Source organism: Pteropus alecto, unplaced genomic scaffold (assembly GCF_000325575.1).
Source record: "Pteropus alecto unplaced genomic scaffold, ASM32557v1 scaffold86, whole genome shotgun sequence".
NCBI lineage: Eukaryota > Metazoa > Chordata > Mammalia > Chiroptera > Pteropodidae > Pteropus > Pteropus alecto.
The window spans coordinates 20,280,864-20,288,637 of NW_006442109.1; the positions used below are offsets into that span (position 1 = coordinate 20,280,864).

General features: G+C 41.4%; 1 pseudogene; it reads right to left on the reverse strand.

Annotated features, from left to right (window-relative positions):
* Nucleotides 1–326: 326 nt before the first annotated feature.
* On the reverse strand, nt 327–445 carry LOC112469882 (annotated as a pseudogene).
* Nucleotides 446–7,774: the final 7,329 nt, after the last annotated feature.

Consider the following 7,774-nt stretch of genomic DNA (forward strand, 5'->3'; position numbering starts at 1 on the left):
CTTCTGCTAAGACCCCCATGGTAGCAGTGGAGAGGATCCATTTGTATGCTACTTCTGTGATTTGGAGTTCCCTACCAGATGCGTAGGGTAAATTTGAACTAAAAAATAGGGCAAAGCACAAATCTCAGGTTTAAATTTGTTAATTATCTAATCGTATATTCTTTAGAAAAAATTAATGTAATGCTCAGAGCTTCCTTGTCTTATTAGGCTAATGGGTACTTCTTATTTATTTTGTTTTTTTTAGACGAGGCAACCCTTGGTTGACTTCACAGATTGCAAGGACCTTGTCAGCTTACAAACCTTTTTTTAATTTTTTAAATTTTTTATGCCTACAGCACCTAGTCTTCCTAGGTGGTCTCCCATCCAAGTACTAACCAGGCCCGAGCCTGCTTAGCTTCTGAGATCAGATGGGATCGGGCTTGTTCAGGGTGGCATGGCCATAGACTGATGGACACTTTTTTAGTTCTTCTTTCATTGGGTTCCATAGCCCTTCAAGTGGCCCTGCAATAGGCAGAAGTCTCAGTTTTAGCTGCCTATCTCATGTGGACCCAAAGCCTAATCCTCTCCCCCTTGGAGCTCTTTATGTGTGTAATAACATCTCCATCCTGCATCGTATTTAGCTTCTGCTTCTACTGCTATGAACTGGGGCTCAGAAAAGATTTAAACAAAACATCTGGTCAGTTTAACCCATATCTTTAGGTATTTGTAGCAGGAGGGTTTCAGTGTGGCCTAATCAGCTAATTTTTGATAAGCTCCTTATGATTTCTTGGCACATGATTATAAGTCACTTGAAAAAAACAGAACACACGGTTCATCACACTGGTTTTCTAACGCCTTCGTGTTTTGAGCCAGGTAGAAAATACCATACGATGGAGGGTACGCCGGGATAAAGAAGGAAATAAAATTAAAGAAAGCAATGCTCGGATAGTCAAGTGGTCAGATGGAAGGTGAGCACAAAATGCCTGAAGATGAGTGTGAGGTTATTGTGTAGGACCTCATTTTGGGGTCATCTTTCATTAAACAGTGAACAAACTCTAGGCCTCTGACACTACCTGGGAAAACTGAGAGAAATAAATAGAGTTGCAGTTACCCTGCTGCACTGGTGGGAGACTTTAGAAATGGACCAAGGTACGATTAAATTCATGGTATCTACATATTGAGGTGTGGCCTAATGTTAGCCCCCAGGTGTGAGCTATTAGACATTATACATTGATGTTTTTGAAAAATTGTTTCTGTTTTACTAATGAAGTGGTAGAGATTGGGAAAACGACAAAACAATTATATTTCAAATTGAAGGGAGGATGAATTTTTACCACCTTTTACTTCGAAAGGACATGGGTTAGTTATTTATGGTATATTTCCTTTGTTTTTCTTAGGAATTCAGTATGAGGACAGGGCCATGTAGTTCCGTGGCATTTTGAGTAAAGCTAACAGGGTAGAATGGAAGTTGTACGATTGGTTTACTAGCCACCCTGATAACTGAGCTATTTCTCGTTTCCAGCCTGTCCCTGCACTTAGGCAGTGAAGTGTTTGATGTCTACAAAGCCCCAATGCAGGGCAACCTTAACCACCTGTTTGTTAGAGAAGACACTGGTCTACAGGGACAAGCCGTCTTTAAATCCAAACTCACCTTTAGGTAACTATTGATATTGTTATTTGCAGTTAAAGAGCAACAGGTCGAGAGGTTGTGCCTAAAGCCTGACTCAGCCCTGATGACATATTTTTGAGGTGCACTTCACCAGGGACCGTGGTCTGGTTCCCATGCTAGTTTTCACCTTTACTGCAAGATGCTATTTCTCAGGAAGCCACTTCACGTTATCATACCATGAGACTGCTATATAAACCAGAAGAGTGGTGTGTTGATTCACTTTGATCAGTGCACCTCATAAGAGGCCTAGAAGACTTGCCTGAGCTGCTCTGCACATCCTTTCCCTTTACTGAAATTTAGCAGATCATGAGAACTTTGGTTGTGTGCATTTAAGTAGAGGAAAGGGGAAGAGCTAGATGGTGTGACAGGTTGCTGCCTGACCCCAAGCAGACAGATGCTCAGTGCTGTGCACATCTGTGCTGCAGCCCCTTCTCTGGGTGCTGCAGTCCACTCCTCACATCTTCCCTCTGAAGGACACAGCCCTGTTGTCCTTCATGTGGCTGTCCTTGAGAGGGAGCACTTAAGACTCTAATATTGCACACAAGATTTTTCTTAGAAAGTTATGAAAAAAGTTCTAAAATCAGATTATGGTAATGGTTGCACAACTTTGTAAGTTAAAAAATTGTTTAATTGTATATTAAAATGAGTGAATTTTATGGTATGTCAATTATACTTGATAAATCTGTTGCTGTTTTAGACTGAAAGAGACAGCTCTGAGGTCATGTTTCACTTCTGTGTAAACTTGAGGAAGAGTCTCAGCTCACTAATTTTTAGCTTCCTTATCTATAAAGAGTTAATAACATCTACCTCTGAGGGATATTATATCGATTGTCAAATAATATATATCATGTAGTGTAGAGACCTGACAATAAACGTTGTTCAGATCCAATCTCTAAATGCTCTCTTCTCCAATGGCATCCTACAAGGCAAAGAATTCTGCAGCATGCTGGTTTTTCATTGTGCCCATGATCCATCCACATTGGGATAATATTTGATTGCCCAGCACAATTTCATTCCTTATGTTCCATCTCTCTACAGCCATGCTTTCCTTCAGAGACTCTCTCCTAAGAATCATCCTTTCTTTTCTCTGAAGTACTTAAAATCTGCCTTCCTTTAGTCAGGAATGCATTGCTTTCTGCACCAAGGCCCCATTCTCTTATTATCCCCCTGAGCTATCATGAGGTCGCCCCCCTGCTACTATGACCTGCCTCCTTGCTTTAATTTTTTTCCAATTTTATTCAGATGGAGGGATTCATCTTCAGATTTTAAATTGCGCCATCCAGGCTCTCTCCTCCCTCATGGAACCAGATTTCACATTTCTTCTAGGATTGTAGTCAGAGGTTTTCCTTATAAAAGCCCTTGACCATGCTGCAGGCCTCTTCTTCCATTCCGCTCTCATTTCACCCCATCAGCTTTTCCCAGAAGATGGGTCAAAGGGACAACTTCTTGGGGATCCAGAGAATGAGGGACGTTCAGAAATACCTGAACCCATGGGCCTGCCTCCCTACTCTGCTCAAGGGGAAGTGGTCATTGTCCATAGCTGGTCGTGCTTTCTGATCATCTCGAAATGCTTGTAATAAACAGACATATTTGTCCATTTTTCGGCAGACCTCACTCTATAGACTGTGCTACACATAGAAAGATGACCCTGCCACTTGCTAATAGATGCTCTGGGACACAGAAGATTAGAATCTTACCAATAGCTGGTTGTGATCCTGAATGCCAACGCACAGAAAAGATTAAGGTATGTTGGCTGTGCTTTATTCTTTTTTTGGGCGGCGGAGGGAGTGGGTATTGAGCTGTGCTTTCCAGAATATTAATTCACCATTTATTGCCACAGCTAGTTTATTTCTTGCAGTTATCAGGGAACCAGCTTCACCTTCTAAGTGTGTGGTTAATGAGAGTAATGTCGACGGCTGCTGGTGAGATATAGCAAACCAGACAATCAGGTGCTCTCTCTCCCATCTATGAGATTTCAGAGGAAAACTAATTAAGAAATATAGCCTTTGACAGATATCACAAAATTGTGTTAGCCAGATAGTGATATAGGAAGGTCAAAAGGACATCCCCGACTTATTGGACACTGGCCCTGCTTTGTGAACCCCAATATGTGGAATGCCAGGCAGATGGAAGGGAATGAAAGCTCTACTTTGGGGCTCAGGAGCTCCCCCCAACATCTTGTCATCAGGGGCAGTGGGGAGCTCTCTGGTTTGAGGGGACCATGCAGGACTATCTGGGCACTGTGATGGTCTGGGAAAGTCAGGCGTCTATCTTAGGGGTGAATAGAAACAGCCTCCCTTAGGCGTCTGCTGGACGTGGATATTGCTCAGGCTGGTCGCTGCTCTCTGGGCTCTGACTGGCAGCACAGGGGACACTGCAGCTCCCAAGGACGTACCAGTGCCAGTTCTGATCAGTGGTTAGTGTGAGGGAGCCTTCTGCCTCTTCGCCCTTGTGTTACCTTCACTTTTTAGAACCAAACAAGACGATCACTGTGGTAACACATGTAGAATAGAGAGAACGGTAATCTGAGGATATAGTAAATATAGTAAAAGTAGGTTCAAGTAGGTACAAAAGTAGTTAATTTTTAAGTTAAAGAGTTTATTTGCTTCTTTACAGAAGGAAGAAGAACGTTTGAGGTCTTCTACTCACAGGGGGACAGTCCATCTACGGGAGAAGCAGAACCAGCGGGGGCCGAGAACCCCCTACAAGGACCCCAGCAGTGATGACGATGAGGAGAGCCATGAAGTCATTAAAAGTAAGTACCAGGGGGGAACTGGGAAGTGAGTGGGGTGCAGAGGTAGCACTTCATCTCAGGGCTGCGGGGCCCGTTTCTGCCCTGGTGAGCACTTACTCCCTGTTCTGCTATTACTTAGGACAGCAGTACAAAGCATCTTATTTTTGTTTTTGTTAGGCCCACTTTCCCACAGAAAAGCTTAGCTGGGAAAATAAGTCACCCCCAAAATAAAGAAAATCAATGAAATCATTTATGTCCTGGAGGAAAATGTATAATAGGCAGTTTGCCTGCTTATATAGTTAAAGACCCAAATAAACTTTGTACATTTTAAAAATGTGTGCTTAAAGCCTCTTGGGTATTTAAAAGTGATCAATCTCTCTGAGCACAAAACTTCTCAAATCTAAGTCATTTCAGCATGTCTGAAAGGTATATACGTATATACCTTCTCATCAAAACTTAAAATTGTTGGCTCTTCAAGAAAAAATGTACAACAGAAGAAAAATTCAGGAACAAATGGGTCTTCATCTTGGAAGGTCAGTCTCATGCCTAGAATTCTTTTGCTTTCAGAGGAACAGGCCAGAATCTATTCTTCAGACAGTGATGAAGGATCAGAAGAAACTAAGTCTCAAAGATTACCGAGAGCAAAGCAACTTACCAGTGATGAGGTAAAAGCAAATTTAATTCTAAGGGGACTGCCCTGTACTCAGGAGCCAACTTCTGAAGAGGAGTTCACAGCCCAGGAGCACAACAGATGTCTATACACTTCACTGAAACTCAGTGAGATCAGTGCAGTAACAGGACGAGGAGTGGCCCAGAGGAGGGTTTGATACCTCTGATAGGTGGCTGTTGGAAGTCTGCTCAGAGACTTCTTGCTGGGTGTAGAAGAGTGTTAGCTTGCAGGGGACACTGGATAGGGTGGGGATGCCAGGGAGATGGAAAGTCCTGTGAGAACGATGCAGGGCCCTTAGACACACCAAGTCTCAACTGGAGAACTAAGAATAGGTTGAGCCGGGGAGAGCAAGGCCTCTACCATGTTCATTGAGGTAACTGGGTGTCTTTTTCATTTGGGTATAATGGTAGAGGAGAGTTATTTCATTTCCATGTTAATAAAATCTTTTCCTGTTAATTTTCCTTTTCCGCTTATAAGATCACAAGTGCAAAGAAATTTTAAGTCTTAACTATACAAATGAATTACTGTTACTACCTATAAGCCATATTAATTCCTTCAATGTTTTCTGAACACTTAATATGCTCCACTCCAGGTTCTGGATAGTAGTAAACATAACAGTAACAGAAATGTTCAATTAAACATTGGTCACTTGTGTGAGGTGTTCATTTTTCATATAAAAATGTATATATTTAAAACTTTAAAAGCATACTGAAAAAGCACATAAAACACAAGTAGTCCTTTTTAAAAATCAACAAGCTGTAAAATACTGAATTTTACACACAGAAAGTGAAATACTAAGGGAGAGGAATGTATTTCAAGAATAATCAGAGATCTCAGTCAGTACATAGTGAGAAGGAAGTGTCCCTCCAGCCCTGACTGCTGCCCAGGAAGCCTGGCTTCCCACTGCCTCATCTGCTAGAGACAGTGTCTGCACTCAGATCGCCAATGGTGGGTTGAGTTCTAAGGTGAAGGGCTGCCTCCCCCACTGTCAGCTCAGAACTGCATTAGAGAAAATTTCCAGGAACATCTGATATTGAATTTTACCTCTTACTTCTCCTATCTTTTCAGGAGGTAAACCCTCCAGAAATAGGAAAGCAGGGAGAGAAGAGGAAGAGGATGACGCAAGTATGAAAGGTTCACCCATTGTATTGTTTTCAACAGTTTGTTTTAAAACAAAGATAAAAAGACTTGTTTTAATTGAAATGGATTGTTTTTGAATAATATTAGTTGTGAATAAAAAATGTTCAGAAGCAAGTCTGTGACTTTAGAAAATCCATCTTTCCCAAACAATAAGTTTCTGTTTGCTTTGGGTCTTAGGTTTTCATGCTTTCCTGCTGTTCTGCCCCACCCTGTTTCCTGGCTCAGCCCAGAGGTGAGCTTAGGTTTAGCTCCAGTATCACCTCCTTCGGGATGCCCTCCCTGACCTGCCTAGCTGGGTTTGGGGCCCTTCCGTGCTCTGTTGTCTCTGTTGGCATGGTGCTAACTTTCCATTGACCACACTGCATGACCACTCTTGGAAGAGCAGGTTCAGCATGGGAGGGCTTACTGGACACTGGGTGCTTTGCCAGGTGCTATAGCAGCCTTACCAATTCTAATCAGAATGACCTGAAGGGCTGGGGCTATTATTTTCATTTTACAGAGGTGGAGGTTGGGGTTTAAAGAACTTAAGACTGCTTTCCAAAGCCTTTTCTTCCCAAGTAGAAGAAATCAGCATTTTTGAGACAGGACCTTCTATGTACAACCACCACAGTACATTACTGACCTTATGGAGAAAGACACCTAAAGTACATACCTGAGATAAACAGCCACCACAGGTTCAGAGAAAAGAGCAATGGGAAACAAAACACTATATTTAACTTCTGACTTTGTGACTGGTGCAGTAGCTGGAATGTGATAGGTTACCTAATGTTATTGAACCATCGGTATTTTCTTGGGCAAGTTACTTCTCTGAAGTTGGTTTTCTCAATACAGTGGTGTTTGGACTTGACCGTGTAAATCCTTCATGATTTAATGTTTATATTTATCTCTGAGAATTGAATACTAGTTAGATATGTTCTGTAAAATGTTTTAAATGTTAAATAGAAAGGGTCGAAGAATGGCCCATCATTTCATCATGCAGAAAAATTGGATTTACATATTTCCCTCCTTTTTATACTTTTAAAGCATAATTTCATGGATGTGTAGTAAACACTTCCATAATCATCAGCACTAGCTCTTGAAAGGCAAGTTAGAGACTCATCTAGAACATTACAATTAAATTCTAAGGTCAGCTATTCTTTTTTCCCTCCAAATTTTTTAAAATTAAATTTATTGGGATGACATTGGTAGATGTTTCAGGTATACATCTTTTTAATACAACATCTGTATACTATATAGTGTGCTCACCACTTGAAGTCTATTTTCCTTCTATCACCATATATTTGATCTTTTTTACCTTCTTCATCGTCCCCTCACCCTTCTCTGGTAACCACCATTCTGCTGTCTGTAACTATGAGCTTGTTTTTTTATTCATTTGTTGCTTTGTTTTATATCTCACGAGTGAAATCATGTGGTTCTTGTTCTTTTCACTTAGCACAATACTCTCAAGATCCATCCACAATGTGGCAGATGACAATACTTCATCCTTTTTTTTAAAGCTGGGTAGTATTCCATTATATATATCACACCTTCTTTATCTAGTCATCTGTCAAGGGACACTTCGGTTGTGGACACTTAGGCTGTT